At 32.0% G+C, this 27,006-nt stretch overlaps 1 protein-coding gene across 2 annotated transcripts in view; it reads right to left on the bottom strand.

Moving 5' to 3' along the window:
* Positions 1 to 17,006, bottom strand: part of sand (potassium two pore domain channel sandman) — a 106,642-nt gene extending 89,636 nt beyond the window's left edge. The window contains exon 1 of one of the 2 annotated variants that reach the window (XM_077443445.1): positions 16,658 to 17,006. The gene's annotated coding sequence lies outside the window, so the exon portion shown is untranslated. The remainder of the gene's footprint in view (positions 1 to 16,657) is intronic. The other variant, XM_077443446.1, reaches the window with a different exon arrangement.
* Between the last annotated feature and the right edge of the window lie 10,000 nt (positions 17,007 to 27,006).

The raw sequence follows: 27,006 nt of genomic DNA, 5'->3' as shown, positions 1-27,006 counted from the left end.
TAGACGTCACCCAGATTTAAAATTTGCAAACTTGAAACGCGTTTTAAACGATATTTTATCTCTATCGTAATGGCGGAAGATCCATTTACTTATATTGATGACCAAAATGAGCAATATGGCAAAGTATGAAAACGATCGGATAAGAGGCAAATCTTTTCCTGAATTGTAATCGTAAGTAAAACGTAAAGGAGGTTTGTAATAAGAGGCAAATATTTTCCTTAATTGTAATAATTGTAAGTGAAACGTAAAGGAGGTTTGTAAAAACAAGAATGAGTACAAACAAATTATGAAACTGAAATGGCATTTTAAAGTTCTAATAATTTTCGCTATCCCTTTAATAAATTGTAAACTTGGATTCAGTATTAGAAAGGTACTTACTTACATAAAAGTCATTTTATCCAGCAAACATTCACATATTATTATGTCTGTTTTCAAAAACATTTTCTAATTTTTTCACATAAAGAAGCTGCAACTTAACCTTTGAAGGACGAAGCATAAAGATCGAATGAGTGTCCCGAACCGGGGTCTAGTAAGACCCTAGTATTTTTTAATCAAAATACAGCTTTTCTCAATACAAATGGGTTCAATATATGTATGTTTATCTTATTAATTATTTTATACATCAACATAAAAAAGTTTTAGTCATATAGAATGTTTTTGACTATTTTTGTATTAACAATAACGACAAGCATCAACACGCAAACCCACATTTTTAAGGCCAACAGGCGACTGCATGACTCAATAGCCACGCGCCAAAAGCGGCGAAAATATAGCTGTCTCTTTCTCTCGCATTGATTCATCAATCAACAAGAATACGCAAGCGAACAGTCAAAAACATAACACATCGCTACCGCCTTTAAATCATACTTTGGAACGTAGAAATGTATAAATGTATCTTTTTACGATTGACCCCTTTTCTAAATCATACAAAATCCATTAAAAAAATTTCTTGTAGTTCATTCTAGGAATACAAGAAATAAAGGGTGTATAGCTTTGAAAACCACATAGTAGTTATTACGAAAAACATAAAAAATTGGGCGACTTGCATACCCCACTTCGGTGAGGGAGGGTTAAAGAAAAAATTCAACATCCGTACATCCCAAAATATATTAACATTCTTTTTAAAATCCGAATACCAAAATGTGAGTACATTATTGCTCTCGTAAACGTCTATGCGCATTAAACAAAGTCTCTGTATAACAATAGTAAGCTTATTAAACAAATCAGATTGTGTTAATTCGCCAGCAAACGTATACATAATTTATATTGACTTGCGTTTCCACAAACGTGGTTGAATATTTTCTCGTATTTATTCTTCGTATATTGATAAAATAAAATTTTTCAAGCCATTTTTCATGTATAGTAGGACGACAATATTATAATGTGCTATAAAATATTTAATTTTCAGCTCATATTTTATAGCTGAGAAGTATCGGTGTGTGCTTAAGTTTAATGTGATTTAGTCGCATTAATATTTAACTGTGTGTAAATATTCAAAATGTGGTCGTAAACACACGTTATGTTCGGCGGTCGTCGGGAAAACACAGTATGTGCCGCAAAAACCATACGGACATGAGCCTTTAAAAATGCATAAGTCATTCCGCCCCGGGAATTATTTATCGGGCCACACTGTACCACTGCACCATTGCAGGCCAGGCGCGCTCAACCATCGGACCAGTTTCCTATGCTGTAAATCTTTTATTTTACGGCTCTTGCTAAATCCCCGCCGACTCTTTACAGCCCCTCCCTAGGGATCGGCTAAATGTTTTTTCTTTGCCATTTTTTTATGAATTTAATCCTTCGCTTTTATACGATGCCTTTTTAAATACTTCGGTTTGAATATGGAAGTACTTTTTTGGTATATTTGAAACAAAAATTGAAAAAATATTCTGCATCATCATCATCATTCGTACATATGTAGGTATATAGCCGCTCACCATTAACTGCTGGGTGAATGCCTCTCATCCAACTCACGCCACACATTTTCCTAATTTCATCTACTCATCTTCCCAGATGAAGATCTAAGAATCTGCATCGAGATGGTTAGAACAGCATTTATCAAAATGAAGGCGGCGTTTACAAATAAGCATCTCAATCTTCGTACGCGTTTGAGATTCGCGAAGAGCTACGTCTGGACATTGTTACTAGATGGATAACTACATGGAAGACCAGGATGATGAGCCTCATCGAAACTTTTGAGATGTATTTATGGCGTGATTAAGTTAAGATCCCGTGGACCAAAAAATATCAAATGATGTCCTCGGCATGATAGGGAGAGGCAGATAACTTGTTTCTGTCATCAAGCGGAGATAGATAGAGTATCTCGGACACTTGATACGGGGTTCAAAATACGAATTTCACACGTGGCCCGCCCATTGCCATTTAAATATCTTCACTCTATCCACTATATCCACTACTTCTCACCCACGTATTTCGTTTCCTGCCTTTCCTCGTCATACAACGTTCCATACTTCTTTAAGTGCATTGGACTTTGTGTAGCAACTTGGTGTTCAATGTCCAAGTTTCAAATCCATACGTCATCTCTGGCAAAACGCATTGATCTTTGATGTTTTTCTTCAGGCAGGGTGGTATATTTGATTTAAAAACAACATTCATTCGTCCCAAATGCACTGCATTCTGAATACATACGTCTCTTTATTTATTTTTATTTTCTAAATATACATATGTATATATTATATAAGAAGAATTAGCTCTTCTATAAAATTTACTATTTTTTTACAACCGTTTTTACTAATTTCACTGACAAACTATTTAAGCTGATTTTGAATCACTTTCACTCTTTCGATTGTTTTCATATTTGACATACGGGGAGCTAGCTACCATTAAAGTAAAGAAATGTCTCCAAAATGATGCTAGAGGGATTTAGTTTGACTGTCAGATCGACGTGATGACATCTGGCTATCAGATGCGCCTACTCGCCACCCCATACTTAACTGTACAGGTTACATATGTAGTTTAATAATTTTAACAGTTACTTTTTTTCATGTAAGCTTTCACACTTTCTCATATACATTTTTGATTCACTGATTTTATTCTTTGAATTCTTATTTAAAATTTACATAAAGTATTATTCAAATTATTACAGCTGAATTGTGTATAGTAAGAAAACTTCAGGTTTACGTATTTTTCAATTCTTATTATTATTTTTTTTAAATACTTGGGATATGTAGCATAGTCGATGAACCCAAGAAACTTGAGTGAAGGCATCAATCAGAATCAAAATAAAAAGTAGAGGAAATATAATTAAGATACATTTAAACTAGATTTAGAAGAAACAGAAAAATCGCATTAGTTCTTAGGAAATGGTAATGTTGAATTTTAAAAGGTTACTAGATGTTAGAATTACTAGATAATACAGTTACTAAAATTACTATATGTAATTCATTTGGTAGAATATTCCTAATTTTAACCAATCTGTTTGAAAAGATGGAATATCTTTTGTAAGAAATATCTTTGTAGTCTGAGAATATAATCCTTTCTGGTGAGCGCGTTTGTGTTACACGCTAGAAGGTTATTAATCAAAAAATGAACAAATTTAGTGGTTATTTATAATTTTGTAAGCTTTGATTACATTTCTTGTCATTCTCCTCATCTCCAATGTATTTGTTAGAAAGATGTAAAGACAATTTTTAAAATTCCTACTTTAAACATGACTTCTCATAATTCAAAAACTATTTCTAAAACTTCAATCAATTTGTCAAAAATTCAACCTTTGTCAAAATACAAAATAATAAATGCTATATTTAAATAAAATTCCATATTCTTTGCATCGTCTTCATAAGTATTTTTAAACGATTTATGTAAAGATGAAACGTATTTAAATTCAATATAAACAAAAATAATAAATAACAAAACAAATACAAACGCTCATTATATTTTTAAAATGAAATCAATCCACTTGGAAACGTTACGCACTAAAAACATATAAAGTCGCGATATTATCCATTCTCTCATTATTCAGTCATTTAAATTATCACATTAAAACTCCGCTGTGAAATCATTGAATGAATTACAACGAAACATGACACGTTAATCAATTGGTCAAATGCATAATTAATTACGAATATTCTACTACATGTATGTATGTAATTGAATACTAAAATGAATTTGCAATTATTTCATTACGACACACAGATCAGCCTTATTATAAATATTTATATTTGCGCTTTTACGAATCGAGCATGGTTGATAAATTTTTGGCGAAAATTCTCACATGAAATGTTCGAAACACACATCGATGTGTATTCGCACTGTTAAGTTTAGTGTATGGGACTTGTGTGCAAGCCCTATGTGAAACAAAACCCGAGCCCCGTCCCCACTTCCGGTTCACACACACACACGGAGGTGGGTTTTCTTTTAGAGCTAGAATGAGGCTTAAACAAGCCTCCGGGAAATACCCTAGGGCGAGCCGGCCTGTGTTTACCCCTAAAACCTCAGCTGCAATATACACCGCAACAAATTGCTTTTCTTTTTCTCGAAATGCGCCACTTCTTATTAACGACAGCTCACCGTTTTTCTTTGAGACTTTTCCTACTACCGCGTGGTAGCTCCGAGTATCGGATACAATTTATAAAATCAATTATACTGACTCAAATGGACCGTTCTCTTGTAAGCAACTGTTGGGAAATTCTTCGTATTTGATTTCGTAGAAAACTTCATGACGCATCTGAAAATTAGAAGGCGCTCTTAAGCTATAAATTATTTCACATCTCGAGACTGCATTCCCGTCTAGAAGCGATCGCTATTAATAAAAAATATAAATCATCTGTAATTAAAACGTTATTAGTCGTTGCGTTCGAAAGTGGGTCAAATCATGGGGCGTTTTGAATTTAATCTCAGCACGTACTCCATTTTAAATTATCAATATGTTTCCATGTTTAATTTATCTGTTTTAATATTGAAATTTAAATTCATTTAACATTTTCATAAATATTCATTTTATATTTTCAATGATGCCAAAAAGGTTCATTTTAATAACTTGTTCAAATCAGTGGCTACTCCATTTAATAACTTCATATATTTATACATGTACATATGAGCCGTTATATTTAAAACTGGCAAAGTTCAATTTTCAGTTCCAAAATTACTATTTCTGTTTGAATTAATTCACATATTGTTATCACTTCTTTTATTACGATATGTTCTGAATCTCGGAAAAGCAGAATATTCATACATGTGTATTTCAGGCCATCACTATTTTTAAATATTAAATTCAAATCATAATATTTCATTTTTAGCGAGATATTTCTCGATACAAAGAAGAGTGGACTTATGCCATTTTCAAATATAATGGCTCGTATTTAAATATATAAGAGCATTTGGATGAATTGTATAACGTCTTATGATTAATATCATACGTATGTATATTTGTATAAAGATCAAGGGTTTCCATACAATGTACATTGTACATCAAGTGAGTTACGTTCGATATGAATTCTTAGAAAATAAAATCATAAGCTTAAGAATGGTATTTCATTAAATGGAAGCTTAAATATATTTATATATATTTACTATCTCAACCAGAAATGCAAGGAAAATATACTTATTTATTTATAAAGCTTACACCCATTTTTTCAACATTGTACATTAGTATTTTTCAAGGCCAATTAAAAGCATTGATCATCAAACATTACAATCATCAAATTTTTTCAGCATTTTTTATACTTATCTGTATACAAATTATGAAATGTTGTCTCAAATTTTGCTCAAAAACTCAAATTTTGCGAGAAATAAGACAGGATTACAAATTTTTTTGGAACCGTTTCTAATGAAATCAGATAAATTGGCAAACTCTGAAAGGAAACCATCGACCTTGGAGTCCTATATTCAAGGTCTGGCCAGCATCAAATTCAGGGATAGATCCCGTGACCACACAATCGACAGCATTACATGCTTTACATTTACAATTTTTTAATCATGTTTTTCTGCTTTTGTTTTTTTCTTTTTATTTTATGTACATATTTTACTTTATTTTATTTTTGTTTTGTTCTCTTTTACAAATGTAGGTCATTGTGGCGCATTAGGTTCTTCCTGTAATGCCACAATAGTCCAAAACTATAAATAAATAATAAATAAATTAAGTAAACATGTGTATACGAAAATCGTACGAAGATGAAATAAATCATATCCATCAAAATATTTGCAACATTTATACCACATCTTAAAAACAAGTCACGCACAAGTAGAGCATATAATCAATAGAACACTCAACGTAACATATTTTCTAACGCACATACACACATAAGAGTGTCACGATCGGATGATTTATAGACCATTAACATTAAACGTCATCGCATTATTCAGACAGTCGACCGGTTCGTTTTTCTACGCAAACACGGGTTTTCATCCGCGAAAATGAGGGTCTTGTGACCTTCGACGCCTGCATCGCTGGGTCCATACCGCCCCATAAATCTCCCATCACTCAATTAAATTTCCATGGAAAATGGAGGGAACTCGTGTACATCCCCCCCCTCTCATCCCTTTGCAATTTTTTGATAGCCGGCAATAATTCACCATAGCACCGGACCGAAATAAAATATAAAAGAAAAAAATCGTGATTTATCCGCACGCCCCTGCCAGATATATCATGCGGCCCGTCAAATCGCACGTCGAACCCGGAACTTATGGACCGTACGCCGTTTGCAAACATACCGTCGACTAAATTAATTTTAATTAACGCAGCCTCCCCTAGCAATATTTCTCCTATTGAAGGTATAAATCGAACAGATTTCCATAAATTCTTGGTAGCGAATCACTTTATATGGGCGATGATTATTGATTCGTTTGTACAAAGTCCGCTGAATTGATCAGAAATTTTAAGTTGTGTGAATTGAATTTTAAATGTGATTTATATTACATTTCTTTACGCGTTATAGCAAAATATAAATGTTAAAATAAAAATCTCGTTTAATTTTCAGTACTGTACTAACTGTAAAGCAATCAATAAATCAGTCCTATGACAGAATCACTAATAACCATACTAACACACTTGTGAAGAGTCTCGGTGATTACAACAAAATGTCTATACCCTTCAGGTATAAATACAGATTACCTAAACACAAGCTGCTTTAGGTCATCAACTTTAGAGAGTCTTTAATTAATATTATGTATTAGATGTATTATGAGCATTTATAAGAATTGTAAATAGGTTTTTGAGCTATTTTTTCTATTACGCTGTATATATTTAAATTATTATTTTAAAATAATAATAACAACAGTAAAATTACCAGTGTGATTTTATAGGTTGCCCCAAAGCGTCACACCAGTTTTAATTATTAACATTGTAGTAATATAATACTATGATTACTTACAAAATTAAATTAAAATTGTAAAATAGAAAATGACCAGTAGATCAGTAGCTATTTAAATAGATATAAGATGTATTGTGAACATAATTTAGTAATAATAAAAAGCATTTAAAAATCAAAATATATCAGTTGCTACATTTGAAAGTGTTGGAAGTCCAATTTTCAGTTCCAAAAACACTATTTCTGTTTAGCTTAATTCACAAATTGTCGTCACTTATTTTATTCGATACGTCCAGAATCTCGTAAAAGCAGAATAAAAGTATTACAGGCTACTAGTATTTTTAAATATTGTTATATGCAAAAAATTATATTTGATGTTTTGCGAGATATTTCTCGAATGAAGAAAAGTGGGCTTGCCAATTTCAAATATAACGACTCATATACACGTGCATTCATATATAATATGTACATTTTGTCACGTTCCAGGTTTTTTTTTGTGTTTTTAAAAACGTTGATTCAATGAAAACGAAAATGTAAACCCAATCAATATTTATTATTTTTAGTCTTAAAGTTCTGAATAAAAAAGATTCTTTAACACATTAAATTTTAAAATATAAACTTTTAATTATCACTAATATATTCAAAGAACAATTTAATATTGGAACGATGAATTTAAGAGACGCGTAGTTTATAATTAACTGCACTGATTGTTAAGAGCAGAAGCCCGTGCTGGTTATGTATTGACTATACTGACTGACTCTCGTACTTCGGGCACTGGCTATATACTGAATCTGATTAGATTATCTTATCACATTTATAATTTTTTATTTCCCATCTACGATTTGTTTATTAATTACGGTGCGCTATAGCGTCATGGGATACGTAATAGCCAAATGTACATTTCGTTCGTCCATTAACATACCAGTTTATTCATACACGAACCAATCTAGCCAATATAATGAACACAACAGTTATATAACAAATTAACAAACGAAATAGTTCATACACAAAGTATTAGGCATAAATTTAAATATTATCATTTGTCCCATCCTGACCAATTGTTTACTAACCTATGTATTATAATATGTCACCAAAAAGTGTTAGCACAGATCTAACACAGATCTTTACATTTATTATTCATTATATTGGAAAGATCACCTTTGGATAACCAATCTTGCACAGTTTTTATTGTTTTCTTCAAAATACTATTAAAAAATAATGTTATTTTAAATTAAATATGAATTTTGGAATCAAAATCTAGAAATAAAATTGAAGAATTTATATTCCAAAACATCAATTTCAACTTTTGTTGTTATATTTTAGGGTCCTATCAAAAGTCTAACCAAATATTCTGAATGTGTTTTTTTTTATTTTATGACTAAAATCCATTATTTAGTTTACCTAATAAAATGAAATCTCACAGACGTCTTTGTATTTTATTTAAATTCCAAAAACTGTTCAAACAAAGCACTATGTACTTATGTCATCGTATCCGTGTATATTTTCTTGTATTTAGTTCATAAATTAATTTTAAGTTGATTTTAGAAACCCCTAGCTTTTATTATAACAATTCTTAGTACATGTGAGAATCGCTTTTAATTATATGTATATATATATTAATAAAAATAAAACTCTCAAATATTAAACATAACAGAATCGAATCAATGAAGCTTTGTCTTTAACGAAATTGCATCTCATTATCAATGTGAAATAATTTCAAGATTTAAATTCTCTAGCATGAGCTAAATATGAATTTAATGTAGTCAGAAACAAACCAATGCATATGTTTATAGATACATATAATTTATTATTATTTATTATTACAAAACAATTTATTATTATATGTTTGTTTATTGTACATATATTAAAACGTTACAATAATCAATGAATGGTTTTTGATGGGATGTTTCAATTTAACTTTCTAATTGAGTTTTCGCAATTATAAAGCGGCATTAAATATTTTCGAACAATAAATTCGATTAATTATCATCGAGTTGTAAAATGCAAGTCGCTATTGTGTTCTGAATCCCGTTTAAAAAGCAGAACCGAGATGGGAGAGGCTGGGAATTGAAATGATTAATTTCACGCGATTTTTATCAAAACGAGCCGAGCTTAAATTACCATCGAATTACAATATTTATTGCGGCGAATTTATTTTCGAGTTTATTCTATTTGTTGTGCTTTCGGCTGAATCGAGACTTTCGCCAGTCAACAAGGCTATATATCAAAAGATCCCCTTTCGCACGGCGACAGAATTATTTTCAATGTTATAACTGCTTTGAATAATATAACAAGTTAAATTAATTTATGACCGCCGGCTAAATGCCTTTATCTCGGCACACCAACCACATTTAACTGTATATTTCGCCGATTTCGTTTCAATAAATTAATCATGCTCTCTTTTCTTTGTCTACGTCTGCGTGGAAAATGTGCGGATTCTACAGCGGCGGCGACGTGTGGTTGGAAAATTGGAAAATCCGCGACCTTGAATCTCCGATTTTTCCCGCCTGCTAAGAGAGTGTGTGGTTCGCCAGTAAAAATCTCGACAAAATAAAACATTGCCAAATCTCGCGCTTTCGACCATTTGTATTCGCGTCGGAACAATAAATCTTTCGACGATGTTACCGCGGCAAATATGAAAATCTACCCACGAGACCTTTCGCAAAGTAGCGATATTAATCTTGCCCACGGATAATTTTGCCGTGTAATAAATGGGTAAGACGCGGGTAAAGTCTGCGAAAGTATTCCAACATGTAAAATATTTAAATTATATTTAAAAAAGGGGTTTTTTATGTATGGTTTAATTTAACTTCACCATGTTGTACCCATATACACCGTGTTTGTTTAATATCGTTATCCGTTTACTTGGTTAACATATTATAATTATAAGAGAAGAAAATTAAAATGTCGAGGTATTATAAAAGAAACTGTGTGTAATTTATTACGATATTATTATTTTCCAAACTGTCGCAAACGGAATTTCATTAAGTTATTTGAATCGAATTATAAATCAGATCGTTTTCCCATTATATTTAAGGGTAGCGAGTTATTGAATTAGAATTTATAATCCAATAAAAATTTTAACAACTAGATTTTACGGTTAAAGGAATTATTTAGGTATTTTATATTTTATTTCCAATATTGTGTAGTTTATTTGGAGTTTTAATTAGAAGTTTAGACTTGTTTTCAAACATCGTGTTGATTCAATTAAATTTATTATTAAAAAGTAAGTCACATAAAAAAGCGGTTTACTTTCAATAAATATATTCCATTAAAATACTTAAGAAATTTACAATGGACTAACAACTGATCATATCTAGTTTCATAGTCATAATATATAATTAATTAAATAAAATAAGAAAAAAACGATTTTAAATAGTAAATAGAAACATTTATTATCAATTCGTATCCAAACTTTATAATCATTGATAAAAGGTAAAAAAAATCTTTGACGATCATTTCTTTCATGTTTTACATGCAAGTATTGCCCAAATCTCAAAACGGGACGCTCAAGAAAATTGTCCCCCCCCCCCCTAAATAATTAAATAAATGTTTTGCACGTTCAGAAATTTTATAATTTTTCCATCGAATAACCATTTATTGTATTTTTTACAGAATCTACAAGGAAAATAGTATAAAAGTTAAGAAAACATATAATATTGCTTTTCATTGCAAAAAATTATGTACGACCGAAAACTTTGATGGCTTCTTTTGATAAGTAATATATTTGTTATCAGAACTTATGTACATTTCTTTAAAAGAGGAAAATAAAACAAGAAAAAAAAGTTAGATATAATATTATACTGTTATTTTAAAGTTATTTAAAAATAATTTTAATGAAAATAATAGCATAAAGTGATTCCTATTCAGAAACATATAAAATAAATCAAGTAGCAAAATATTTAAATGTTACTTTAGAATGAATGTATTATATATTTATATGGTAATATTTGTTAGATTGATTTTGAAAAATATGGAAGTATATATATATGTATGTGTATATATATATATATATATATATATATATATATATATATATATATATATATATATATATATATATATATATATATATATATATATATATATATAAAACAACGGGAAAAACGAGACTGACCCAGCCAAAATGGAACGTATTTATTTTTATTTATTTATTTATTTTATTTATTGAAAAATCAACAGACAGGATGTACATAGATATGTATAAAAAAACAAATAGTAAATAAATAATATATGTAACATCCGAGTCCAATAATAGATTTTTACAAAAATGAAGAAGATAAATATAAGGAAAACAAATTAAAAAGTAAAGAATAAAGGTTATGTTATGGTTACTCTAGTATTGGTTATATATTGGTTATATATAAACGTATGGTTACTCTAGTATTGCACCATCCCTAAAAATAAGCTGTTTCTTAAACGAAGAGACATCTTTCATTGTAAATATATCATTAATTACTTATTCCTACATATATACTAATATTTGAAAAACAATACAGTATAATATGAAATATTTTACAAGAATCAATCTTATAATACAAGGCTTTGAATTATTCCGTGAATTTTCCCATTAAATCTGTTTATAGCTTCCTATCCTTTAAACGCCAATTAAAATTATCCGAAAATCAAATTTTGACATTTCATAACAATCAAAATATTATACCTCTTATTAATCAACAAAATTAATTATTAATAAACCTTTGCAATATAATATAATGTCAATTTAAGAACGTCCTTCATTTCCTATCTGAAGTAAAACAAGAAAACCGCTTTATCTCGTTTATATATCTGAATAGAATCGAGCTTTCCATTCAAGTGCCTCTTCTATCATATCTCTTTATTGTTTGTTCTTATAATAGAAAAATATATTGCGGTATCGAATGCGCGTTCTATGTAGTAACAAGACACTGCGAACAATTTCACCCACACTCATAGATCTATTGTGTTATATAATATATGTTCAATGTATAATGTATGAATGGATAACTATTGGCCAAATGTAATATATTACAATATGATATATGGCAAGCATATTATGCGTAAAATTGCAAATAAATCACAAACGCGGCGGTTTTGCATCGTCAGTAATAAAGTTAAAACGATGTTGCATCGAAACGAACGGAATAACGATATTTACAAAAGCTTCTGTCGCAACAGATAAATCATCGGAAGCTCATCACCGATGTTTGCTAAATAGCGACCGCAATTTCAATCGTTAAATATTATGTTTGCAATAAAAGATTTTTAACGTTGAAATAATTCACTGAACTAAATAGACGATAGCTTTCGTTTTCGTTGACTATAAGTGCTCTCGTATTTTGTAAACGCTACTTCTTCGCTTCCAGAATGAAAAATATGTGATGGAAGAACTGAATTACGAGATTTCTGAAGAAGAAGACGAAGCAAAAAAAGCTCTTAAAGCGATAGGCGAAGAAAGGAATAAGAAAGCACTAATAAATACAAAGAAGAGAGGTCGAACAAGATTAGCGAAACCTTCATCCGCCAATTGAATTCAAATCCAAATACAAACAACACTAGAAAAACTCCTCTAAAAAAATGTGTATTAATAATTCATCCCGACTTAAAATAAGACAATCTTTCGAGGGATTTAATTGAACGGCAATTTACAATCCGGTGCCAAAATTTAAATTAATTTTTCACATTTTCGCGCGACGACTAATGAAACGTTAATGTTGTCTTGACAATTTCGACACATCATACATTACGATAAGACGTATATTTTTTAAGCTGCGTTCCACGTGCCAAATTTTTAATCTTCGCAGATCAAAAGGGTCGTTTTTTATGCCGCCATATCGCATCGTTAAGTCGCTCTTTTGATAATTAATTTTACGACTTTGGAGTTTCCTCGGTGAAAATCGGCAGCCATGACGTGGTATCTGTTTGATTTGTTCTGTCACGAAGCGAACCACACCTTAATAACAAAGCTTGTTTATTGAGAAGCGCTGGAGCGAAGCCAGACAGAAGCGCTTTGAATGAGACACGTGAAATTTTCCACCAATTAAGTTCGTATATAAAACACAGTTTTCCCGGTTTCATTTTCGCAAGGAAGCCGTACGAATTCTATCTATTCTGTGGAAAAATATATTTACTCCGATTATATATTAGATTATTTAAATTATAAGTTACGGTTCCATTTTTCAAACTAAACAAACTACCTGCCAAAAATAATTAGACGTTTTTAAAATGTATACTATTTTTTGTTGTTGTAATAAATCACAATGTGAATCGAAATTTACAAATTTGACGAAATAGAGGTGATCTACATAAAGATTGGTTCTTACAGAAATATAAAAATAATAAAAAAACTTCTATTTTTAAAATGCATTGTAAGTAAAAATGTTTTTTTATTTTTCAAAAAAATAAACTACATGACATTAAATTTGTTCGATTATTTTCAATAAAATATAACGCAAATGAGTCATATATGCCCTGAACGATATTTACCAATCAAATTTTAAACGACATATATTATGAATAGGTATATTGCACATATATAAGATAAATATTTATTATCATCATTTGATTATACTTCCTTTCTGATGGCTTTCGATTTCAAGAGCTATCTGACTTCTCAATTAAATATTTGCTCCTGTGCTTAAATGGGATATTTTCCACATTAGTTAGCGTAGGTTATCGGAGATTATTTTTGACTATCTATCTTGTAACCTATGCTCATCATTATTTTATAATTTTATGTGATGTTAAGAATGGAATTTTGATCTTATTTCTTCCATTTGGCCCTCACAGGGATGTTTTTTTATTTACCGCTGATTCTTTATATATTGGTCCTAGCTATAGATGCAAGACATTTCATAATTTGTATTGTTGATTTAATATTTTATCTACTATTATTATATTGCCATTGTTTTTTTATGATTTATAAAAGTATTTTTGTCTCCATAATTTTTTTTCTCTTCTCTTTTATATTTTCGACTTTTGAGGCGAATTAGAGATTCCCGTAATGCCACAGAGATCCAAGCTTTAATAAAAATAAAAATTATAATTGTATCACAATTACATTAAAAATTTAAACCATAAAGCGTCAACTATCTATGCAAAGACTCAAAAATAAAATATCAAATCAAAATAAAGTACAGAAACAAAAATATATATAGAAACATAAATAAAGAAGAAACAAATTAAATCAGTATTTGAAAAAAATTCATCCTTAGGGCATCATATAATAGAAGAATATTAAGAATACTTTGTACTAACGAATCATATAATATATCGATGTACATAGGATTCGAAGCACTAAAGCACAAAAAAATATCTACTTTTAAAAACTCATCTAACTATTCATGCTCAAATTAAATTCAAATATTAAACTTTCTGAATTTTATTTATTACCTAGTGACAATATATGTACATAACGTTTTAGGAAATATATGTCGGTATATATAAATATTAATAAATAATAACGTTCTCAGAGACGTGCATATCAGTTATCCCATTTTAAATATTGTTTGAAAACCAATGTTTCATTAGACATTTGTCTGAAGTATTTTTATAGGATCGTTCGAACTTTGATTTTGTTGGAATTGTTTTATTTAGAAAAAATAGTTATCTTCTTAATATTATACTTATGTACATGTACATATGAGCCCTTATATTTCAAAGTGGCGGAAGTTCAATTTTCAGTCCAAAAACACTATTTCTGTTTGACTTGGTTCACAAAATGTTATCACTTCATTTAATTCGGAAGTCCAGAATCTCAGAAAAGCAGAATAAACGTATATATGTATCACAGGCCACCAGTATTTTTAAATATTGTTAAACGCAAAATGATATATTTAATGTTTTGCGAAATATTTCTCGAAATGAAGAAAAGTGGAATTATGTTATCAAATAGATGAGCCGTTATTTCAAATATAACGGGTCATCTATTTGATTATTTTATTCATTATGAAGTTTTTTTTAATTATAAATTAAAGCAATACGTTGTTTTATAAGAAGATATAATTTGAAAATATTTAATATTTAAACATTCAAATATTGTATTGAAAAGAAAAAAAAAGAAAATCGAATCACTCAATTGTTTTCTTTTCCAATGTCGACAAATACTGCAAACTGTTTAATGGCATTAAAAACTTAACCTGAGTCGGAGATTCTAACTATTAACTTGCGGAATTGAAGTAAGTTCTGTTTATCAAAGTTCAAATACATCTCTATCTAAACTAAACTGCGAAATGGCAAATTCTCCGACCAAATTATATTACAACCACATGCAAATACACATACGATTGCGAACGCGCATACGAGAGAGCGTCATTGATGAAACTGTGTGAAATATTACTATCGTAAATAATCGATCAATCACATAAGATATTTCGACAGTGCGCTATTTTTTAAAACACGTAATCTCTCTATAATAAATATTTAAGCTAATATAGTACATACATATGTACCTTCGAAATGTTCATTATTTAAAACGGAAAATTGTCGATGAACATTTTTAATAAATCTTTAAGCGCGTCACGCGTATATATGGGTAATATCGTTTTTATCTTATTTATTTTTTGTGCGTTTGTAGATATTCTCTCTCAACTCGAAAACTATTCCAATAATAAATGTTTCCTCGGCGGTCGTTAATACCCCATTTCACTGTCTCACGGTTGAGCGAAAAGCGGACGAATCTCAAACATTCTAAGTTGTACACAAAAGAGATCAAAGATTTACAAAATTCAGTTCTCCCAAGTTGTAATTGTTATTGTGTGTGCATTTTTTTCAATACCTAATATTTACCGAGTGGAATTTCTAATAATTCATACACCTATTTGCCCAAAATTTAGATAAACATCATATTTATTGTAAGGATATTTGAAATATTTTCAATCAAATACTTAAAAGACGAATGTTTTTCTTATGAATTTAATTTTTTCGTGTTAATATATAATAAAATAATTAAAATATAAATCACAATTTTCGCCTAATGTATGTACGTATATAGTAAGGAAAGTAAACACAAAAGAAGTGTTGAAAGCGTTGGAAAAAACGTCACTTTTCCACCGAAAATAATGTTGAAGCAACGGAAATTCTTGAAATATATTTAAGATTATTTATCATTGTTAACTAGACAGTATGTTTACTGTGGAAAATGGAAAAGTCAAGCTGTTTTTCACGTTGTCAACGGTGAACTTTAATAGATCTCTTCATATCTGTTACGGAAGAAAACCCTCTCAAATTTATTTTATATACTACATATGTATATATGTGTGTGATAAAACAACAATCAAAATTAGCACTAATTTTCAAATATACAAATAATGAAAGTGTGGGTTTAGTGACACTTATGTATGAAATAAAATTCCACGCGATACATCGACGTCAAAGATCACATAAAATGTTAAAATTATCCCAGTACATACATGTCAAAGCAGTGTAGACAGCATCGGGTGTCTTCTCGCACTCTGAAATAGCACTTTACTTCGTTTTGAAATATGAAAATAAATAAATAGATTTATAAAGAGCGAGCACTTTTGCACGAGCGTGGTGCGTGTAATTCGGCTCGGTGCGGTGCTCCAATCCACCCACCGTTTTTCCGAAATACGTGTGATTAGCGGAAAATTTCGATACCCGCGAACTGGAATTTCACGTTCCGGACATGTGTGTAGTTTTTCCGGGAAAATTTGGCTTTCGCATAAGCGAGATTGGACGCGTTTAGGAGAACGATCGCGATGCGAATGCTTGTCGCGCGGGGCTAATTCCCTTATTTTTGTTTGCGCCACTATTTTCGTACAATGCGTTAACACGCGCGCCAACACACGTTCGCCACTCTTTTCTTTTTCTTTTATTATTTATTAATTATTTCCGATTAGTTGCATTTATTACACATTTTCAAAACACGGAGTATGTATCAACCGATATGAATAAAGCTAATATTATATATAATACTTAGTATAATACATAATTTTGATACTATAGTATACTAGTGTTGTACCCGATGACATATCATCGCATGGTTGATGGCATATTAAGTTATTTAATAAATAAAAAATTAAAATAAATGTGTCGTCGGTCATGTGTACGATCCCAACGCGGTTGAAATTTTTTCAAATACTTTGTAAATATATTAATTTTAATATTTATATTTAATTGTTTAAAATGGTAGATGTCGGTAAATTTTCTGCTAAGCGAAAAAATTAGTAGCGATTAGTATATATAGAAGTTTTTTTCTTTTGTTATTGTATTCATATATATGTACCTGTTGGCAGTGGTTACGTTTTAACGGTGACGTACATGCATATGTATGTCGAATCGAAACGACTTTTATAGTACCGCGAGCGTTATCTCAGACAGACAGATATACAGAAACACAGACGGAATAGCGATATTATATTAATATGTATGTACTTACAATGTAATGTATGTATGTACTTACAATGTAATGTATGTATGTACTTACCATGTAATGTATGTATGTACTTACAATGTAATTTATGTATGAACATACATTGAAACGATTCCACCAATTTTGCAACATTTTCCCATTTATCGCAATTTTTGAATTTTCAGCATGTCAAATTCCGCTGATTCTTATAAAAATGCTGTAAAATTTGTCCAGAAATATTTCGGAAAGTTTCTCATCTCGAAATTTGACGATTTATATACATACATATGTATAAAAAAAGCTCCTAAAATGTAAAATGTAAATGTAAATATATCCAAAAATTTGTCAAAATTTATCCATATATATCTCTATGATGCTTTGTTAAAATTATTCTAAAAATTGTATATCAATAATTACAAAAATTATTTATTTGTAATTAGCCAGGAAGGCGCATTGGGTTTTACCTGTTAGGCCTTTCTGATATACATATGTATGTAAAAATAAATAAATAAATAGTAAAAAGTAGGTATACACATGTATATAAATTTATTTTTTATTATATAGGTATAATGGCACACGTGCAATAAAATATTAAAATTCCCATTATAGTGAGCACCGCATGGTTATATAAAAAATAACAGCAAAAAATTACAAAAAACATGCTAAATATAAATAAAATAATGAATGACAATGGATCAAAACCACAGATTTGCTTCTTCACCTTAGCCATAAAAGTACTGATAGAGTTAGGAAATAAATCATCTGTATAATCATAAAGACGGCATATCCGTGCAGTTGTACTATTAAATGAAGTATTATTATAAAAATTTGGCGAATAAAAAAGATTTGAACATCCGGTGAACCGAGTATAGAAATTAAAATTAATGTCTGCCAAAACAGACGTATCAAATGCATCATTATCTACCTTATATAAGAGTAATACATATGTATGTATGTATATCAGAGACAGAAATAGAATTAACAAATCGTCTACACGATCCTATTAATCACACCAGTTTCTTCAATTTTGCTATAAATCAAGGTCACTTAATATTAAAATTATACTTTCATATGCTTGAACTCCAGTAGCTGTCTTTTATTTCGAATTTTTTTCATTGAAAATGATTATGAAGCGTGATTTGAAATTGAAGTTAAAGCTTATTATAGATTTTGTATTTGACGATATTTTGCTACCGATGTTTGTTGATAGAATACAAAATTAGAAGGAAAATTAAATCATTGTGTGTTAATTTTTTTATTAGAATTTTTTATTTATATAGAGTCGAACCGATCTACCCCACTCTAATTGTGATGACCAATTACATTTCGTTTCAGTTTCACATTGCATTTTGGTCAAGAAATACAACATTGTTCATGCTTATTGCAGTCGGTACTGAATTTGAATTTTATCTGTTGTTTTGACTTTATGTTTCGTGTTTTCACATAAATAAAATTTTAATTTAAAATATGTAAGTTGTTGATATTACCAATTTTAAAAAAATACTGGTGGCCTGTAATACGTTTATTCTGCTTTTCCAATATTCTGGACATATCGAAATAAGTTATAACAATTTGTCGAATTAAGCCAAACAGAAGTAGTGTTTTGAAACTTAAATTTGGACCACCGTCACTTTCATATATTATATAATATAACGGCTCATATGTACATTCATAAAATGAAAAAATATATACATATGCACTATTAGACTTTTGTCCTTTTGAAATATCTATTTTTTGTCAAAATTAGAATATGTGTATACATATGTATGTACAATGTATACTTACACATACCTATAATACTTGTATTCATATGCATATACATGTATGTATGTACAATGTACATATGTTCATAGATAGGCGCCCTGAAAAAATTCGGTTCCAGGAAAGTTCATTTAGTAACCAAATAAAAAGAGTGATAAAAAATAAAAAGTACTTGATTGTTTATGGCGAATTTTATCGACGAATTTGTCACCGCTGGGCAGACGGGAATTTGCAGGCTTCGCTCACATAGCTTACCATTTTGGACCGGACCCTTAAAAGTAGGCGGGCTTCGGGAACTTATCTCCTCCCCTCCTCTCCTTAGCCCTGTGTACATACATATATGTGTATAATGTACATACATATGTATATAGATGTATGTATATCATAAAGATTAAATAATCTTATGTATTGTTTGTCGTTTATTTCATTTTTTATCATTGCACCTATAAATTCCGTAATGGTTTGATTTTTCAAAGAAATAAATTCACCGTCACGGAATCCAAAGAATTTCATTAAAAAAACCGCCAGAAATTGAATGAATTAAAGCTCGGTTCTAAGAATGCATTACACATGTACGTATAATATATCTGAAATGTAGGACACTCTCAAACCACAATATGTTCGCAAACAGCTCATGAATTTTCTTCAGAAGTCGTGTTACGTACAACATATGCACGAACACTGTATGTATTTACAACTAATTCCAAGCAGCTGATCGTAAATTACATAAATTTAACCTTTACATACGCTCGTTACGTGCCGTTTGATTTCAATAAATTCTCAACATTCTCACTTCGTCTGCGGTGAGATATTTCTATATAAAATATATGTATGTAGATAACTTTCAGTTAACTTTACAAGTGAACCCGATGCAACGTAACTTTGGTAGATTCAATTCGACATTCAACTTGACAACTCCACTTGCATAGTCTACAATCCCTTCGATAGTAGTTCGGAAACGATTAAATTGTAATATTGCTTTTCAAAGTAGCCTGCTTTGCTTACTCATTATATTCACTTGATTCAATTCAATTGATTGATTATTAATATTATTATTATTATTAATATTTATTGTTTGATGCGGTTTTTATATTTATTATATAATCGCCTAAATCTGTATGTTTGTGTGTGTGTGTGTGTGTGAGTAACGCTCTCCGCAGTATAATAGTCGTTTCGATTCAACATATAATATTACGAATTATAACCAATTGAATATAATATTACGAAGTTCCCAACCAACATAGTTTCTTACATACTTACAAAGTCTCTTTCGAAATTATATATTAGATATTTCCTATCAATGTTTTTAACGAGTAAAAGAATTGCCGTCTTTTCAAGAATAAACAAATATAAATTGCATCGTGTAAAGCTTACTATCGTGTTTCGACAGTTCCTATTCGCAATACAAATAAAATTTTAGTGCTGTAATATTAATATTTATCGATAGTATTTCGATCGAACGTAAAAATGAAAACACAATGAAAAAAATCGATAATTCTTTAAATTATAGTATTTGAAAGCCGCCCTGAAAGGGTCGGAGCGTTTCCGTATTTTTATTTTTTATTTTTTGTATACGCGCGACTTTCAATATTTATTCCAGTCGTAAAATCCTTATCCGAACGTTACAGAAACGAATAAATATCGATTTTTTAACGTTTATTTTTTGTTTTTTTTTTTTTTTTTTTAGTTTTTGCCAATACGTACGTACGGATAAATCTATATTTTCGCACCGGCTCCTAGTCCGAGGGAAACGTGTCATCGCGGCGAGCTTTCGCGAGCTTTTGAACGGGTCGCTGACTGGCCACGAGCTTATTCGAAGCTGTCGGGCGTCTCGACGCCGCCATCGGAGTCTAATTATAATTGTTAGACGCTAAATATAAACGGCAGCACATGGCGCCGTGCAAACATAAATTGCCAATTGGCAACAACGACCCCCTCCCACCCGCTGTCCACCCGTCAAATCGAGAAAAAGCTCCATCCAGATCGGGCGTGTCCAGACGTGTCCCGTTCGGGCACCGCTAATTGATGAGTTAATGTATTTCGTTAGGTGCGGAGATATTAAATTAGCCCCTCGTAAATTTGATAAATTTGTGTCAGCGCGAGTGCTGCACCGCACCGTCTCTGAGTATACATACATATGTGTGTATGTATGTATGAAGTTTGTGAAAAGTTGAAATATTCCCAACATAAACCGATAGTTAGGTGACAGTTCGAACGGTCACGTTATCAATCATTTTTTATCAGGGGGCGCATCGTTACAGCTTTTTCAAGGGGGGGGAGCAAAATTTTTGTAAGGATTGGCTTTTTAGGGGGGGTGTATTATATTCAAAAAAATAAGTGTATATGAATTCTTTTAATCCTTTTTTTTTAATATAAACTTAGTATAGTATTAATAGTCTGTACCAAGTTTTTCCACCAAAAATACTTTTAACATAAACATAATCAGAAGGAAAGGTTGTTTAACAACAAAATGCCGCGAACGAAAACAAGCGTATCGATAAAGGATTCGACTGCGACTACATTTGGCTAATGAGCTTAACTCAGGTAAGGACTCCACAGTGTAACGTCATATTTATTGATTTTTTTTTGATTTTTAAATGCTTTTTATTATTACGAAATTATGTTCACAATACATCTTATATCTATTTTAATAGCTACTGATCTACTGATCATTTTCTATTTTACAATTTTAATTTAATTTGGTTAGTAATCACAGTATTATATTATTCTAATGTTAATCTAAAGCATAATAGGAAAAAGAGTTCAAAAACCTATTTACAATCCTTATAAATGTTCATAATACATCTAATACATAATATTAATTAAAGACTATCTAAAGTCGATGACCTAAAGCAGATTGTGTTTAGGTAATCTGTGTTTATACCTGAAGGGTATAGACATTTTGTTGTAATCACCGAGACTCTTCACAAGTGTGTTAGTATGGTTATTAGTGATTCTTTCATAGAATCTACTGGTTAGTTTGTTAGTAATGTCTGTAACAAACGGAATATTATATTTAGCATGCAGTTTTTTCAGGTTAGTATATATGGGTGTATTATAAATTATTTTAAGGGATTTATTTTGTATTACTTGGAGCTTGGAAAGGTTAGTATTCGAGGCGTTATTCCATACAGGTGAAGCATAGGTTAATAATGGTAATATGAGCGCGCGATATAATTTTATTTTATTTAGCGTTGATAAAGAACTATGGCGATTAAATATTGGATATATTGAGGATATACCCCGCATCGCCTTGCATTTCGCTGCCTCAATGTGAGGTGCCCATCTCATTCTTTTATCAAACGTTACTCCTAAATATTTTATTACTGACTGCCATTTCAGACTTTCTCCAGAGGGGATTTTCAGATCTGAACTTGGCTTATGTTTTCTAACACTAAAGAATATGGCGTCTGTTTTGGTTTGATTAATTTGAATTTTCCACTTAGTGAAGTGTTTAGTCATTGTTTTAATTGCAAATTCAAGATTTTTAAGAATGGTGTCTGGTTTTTTGCTACTTGTGAAGCAAGCTGTATCATCTGCATATAGGGCTATGTGACAGTTTTTTGGAATAGGTATGTCATTTATATATATGGAGAACAAGAGTGGGCCAAGCAAGCTCCCCTGCGGAACGCCAGCTGCGATTATTTTTGGAGACGATAATTCATTATTTACGCTAACCACTAGCTTTCTACGAGTTAAGTACGATTTGATGATGAGAATTAGGTAGTTTGGTATTTTGTTAATAAGGAGCTTATGAATGAGTCCATCGTGCCAAACCGTGTCGAAGGCCTTTTCTATGTCGAGACATACCATTCCGGTACTTCTCTTCATATTAAAGTTCTTCGTCACGTGTTCAGTTAGTCTTGTTAGTTGTTGGGTCGTGGAATGTCCAGTGCGAAATCCAAATTGTTCATTTATTAATTTCTTATTTACGACTTTAAGTAAACGTGTGTAGATTATTTTTTCCAGAATTTTTGAAAGCGTGCAAAGTAAGCTAATGGGTCGATAATTCGCCGGGTTTTTTGAGCTTTTATCGGGCTTAAGTATGGGAATTACGTTGGCTGTTTTCCAGTATTCTGGGAAATACCCGGTGAGTAAACATGCGTTGAATATTTTAGATAGTGAGACTAAAGCTTTAAATGGAAGTTGTTTGATTGTGATGTTATCTATTGAATCTCGCCCAGGTGCCTTTTTATTTTTTAAATTACGTATTATATTTTGGATTTCACACGGATGCACCAATTTTATATTTTTAGTACTGTTAGTGGGAGTTTTTGTGATGATTTTAATGGACCGGTTGACTTTATTATGCGTTGGTATGTGATTGTAATGTTGTGTGAGTGTGTGATGTTTTTGGAAGGATTTTGATAATAGTTCTGCTTTGTCGCAATCACGCGTCACTGAGATTCCTGCATCATCTAATGGAGGAATCGAGTTTTTTGTCCTGCGAATCGCTTTAGCTAATTTCCATAGAGAGCCATCAACTGAGCTCAATTTTTCTAATTTTTTAGACCAAGCTTCATTTTTGATTTCTTTGATTCTAATTTTAATTTGATATGTGAGCTTATTAATTAATGTTTTTAATGCTGGATTTTTTGATGTTTGCCAAATTTTACGGAGTTTATTTTTACTTTTAATTAGATTTGCAACAAAGTCAGTTATCTCTAATTTGTGTTCAATGTATTGTGTCTTAGGTATGTGAAGGTGTTTGGATCGAGTTATTGATTCCGTTAGGTGTATTATGGAGCTGTCGATTTCGGTTTTGTTTGTGAGTGTGGTAGAAGTTAGAATGGTTTGGTCATTTATGTACGACTTGAACTCTCGCCAGTTAGCTCTCCCGTAATCCCAACTATGCTTAATGATTTCCTCGGGTTTCCCGTCGATTGAGAAGATTATCGGGAGATGATCAGACGACAGGGTTTGAAGGGCATTTGGTGTCGATATTTTTGGGCAGTTCTTGACGAGGACAAGATCTATTGTGGATGGTTTTGAGTTATTTGTGGGATAGTGTGTGTATGTATCCGGATGAAGTAAGATTGTATCTGTTAGTTGAATGTATTTAAAAAGAGTTGTGCCTTGTTGGTCAGTGTTTACGCAACTCCATAACGGATGTTTGGCATTAAAGTCACCAGCTACCACTACCGAACTACCAATGTTAAATATTTTGTTAAGATCGGATGCCAATAATCGTTTTTGGGGAGGATTGTAAGCGGATGCTACTATGTGACGGGTGTTGTTAATTGTTAGTTCGATGGCGGTTAGTTCTAAATTTTTTAGTGGCGGAGTTATTACGCGACAATGTTTAATTGACGATTTTATAAAAATGGCAACTCCCCCTCCATGCTGTTCTCGGTCTTCGCGATAGCAGTTAAAGTTAGGTAGGTTAATACGGATATGAGGTTTTAAGAAGGTCTCGGAGATTAAAACTATGTCAACACAGTACTCACCGATCGCCGACTCTAGTTCGTCAATCTTATTCTTAAGTCCACGAGCATTCCAAGCTAGAATGTTCAGGCACCTCCCGTTAATCAAAGACATCGAGATATTCGACAAGCATGAGTGCCAGCTCTAGTTTGTCGGTGCAACCGCTGGCCTTGGCACGAATCTCCTGGAGGATCTTCAACATCTTCGTCATAGACGCCATGGAAGTTAGGTCTGTTGTTGGTTGAATGTTGGGATTGGTTGGTTGGTGGGGTTTTTTAGGGATATTTGGGATATTTGGTGAAGGGGTTTTAATGGTCGGTAGCTTTGGGAAGTTATGATCGTTAACGACCGGGATATTTTGTGGCTGCACCACTGGGAGTTTCCAAGGGTTGGCTTTGACAATTGATGCTCGATTCTTCCTCGATTCCAGCATTTTCAGATAGCTCTGTCTTTTTGGACAGTCTTTGAAGTTAGCGGGGTGAGATCCTGAACAGCCTGAGCAGACAGCAGGGGTAACTATTCCTTGATTGCATTGTGCGGTGAGGTGAGTGCCGGCACATTTGACGCACTTGGCCTGCCGATTGCAGTTTTTCGCAGCGTGTCCATATTCTTGGCATCTGAAACATTGAGTAATATTTTGTGATTTACTAGTATATTTAACGACACTGACCTTTGTGTAACAGATGTACCGGATTTCTTTAATCTTCTTTGCCGATACCGATGGCTCGAAGAACACCAAGTATAGCTCGGTGGCGTTGCTCCTAGGCTCCTTCGTCTTCATCTGTATGACTTTGGTTACAGGGAATCCCTGTCCGATGATGTCATCTTTAATATCAGCTTCCGGCAATTTCGGCAAGCCACGTACGACACTTTTTATTTCCTTTTCCTCCTTCCTGGAAAAGGTATGGAATTGTCGGTCTGGTGTCAATCCATCCCGAAGTTTTTTAAAGTCTTCAAGACTTTTACATTGTATCTTGACATTATTTTGACCAATGTAAGTCATTGTGAAGTCTTTTATAAACTTCTTGATCGACTCGATCATGCTGCCGTGAGTGCCAGTAGCTGTCATGATGATGGGCGGGATTCTTCCACCGCTTCTGGGGACATCGGAAACTTCCAAGAGCCCTTCAAATTTGTTTTTCTCCTGAATTTTAAATTCAGGAGCAACATCTTTCACGTTCTTTGCCGTATGTTTTGGAAACTGCCACTCGGTCTCCATCTGAGCGGTCTGAGAGCAGCCTGGTTGAGGAGCTTCGGTTGTAGTTATCAGTGTCTTCTTAATTCGCTTTTTCAGGTTGGATCCTCGCATGGTGCCAACATGTGTTCTTTTGGTGTTCGTTTTGTGGGGGGTGTTTGTTGTGTATGTTAAAAGGTGTGGGTTTTTTGACGGTATGGCGTATCGCTGTATTATGAGCGCTCGCACAGAGAGTACGTCTTCGGCACGTCCGTTCTCACGGAGCGTCGAGAGACGAATGAACGTCATATTTATGGGTTTGGTGCATCCGCTCTAAAATCGCCAGATTAACAGAACGGCAGCTTTAAACGTAATTCTCGTTTTCTCGAATGATAGATTGCACATCAGATGACGAGTAACCTTTCGATGTGCACAGATGCAATTATTAAAATTGAGTTGGATCTTTCTGGCGAGTTTAATAAGGCAAGATTCGGAACTTATCGAATCTTGCCTTATTAAACTCGCCCGAAAGATCCAACTCAATTTTAATAATTGCATCTGTGCACATCGAAAGGTTACCCGTCATCTGATGTGCAATCTATCGTTCGAGAATATGAGAATTGCATTTAAAGCAGCCGTCCGTTAATCTGTCGTTAAATTTGTCTGGCGATTTTAGAGCGGATGCACCGCATCCCATATTTATCTACCTGCTTTGGTGGTACCACAACACAAACTCAATTTGTGAAAGTTAATTTTTTTTATTTTTGGCCAACTTTTGAGGCCAAATACCGCTGAGTGCGACTCGAAGTGAAAATTTTAATTACATCCGTTATGATTTTGTGGTGGTGTTGCTCCTCGCGCCCCATATATCTATACATATGTTATGTATTCATCCCCGCCACGGATCGATCATGTCGAAAGTTTGCCGCGATAAAATGAAGTCTGATCCTTTCGATGCCGCTTGATCTCCGATAATGGTATAACACTAAATCTATAAAACCGCTATCGGCTCTACCTACATGCCACAC

This window comes from Arctopsyche grandis, chromosome 12, assembly GCF_051622035.1.
Source record: "Arctopsyche grandis isolate Sample6627 chromosome 12, ASM5162203v2, whole genome shotgun sequence".
Classification (NCBI taxonomy): Eukaryota; Metazoa; Arthropoda; class Insecta; order Trichoptera; family Hydropsychidae; genus Arctopsyche; species Arctopsyche grandis.
Note: the sequence above shows the minus strand (reverse complement) of the source record. Positions and strands in the feature narration are given on the sequence as shown.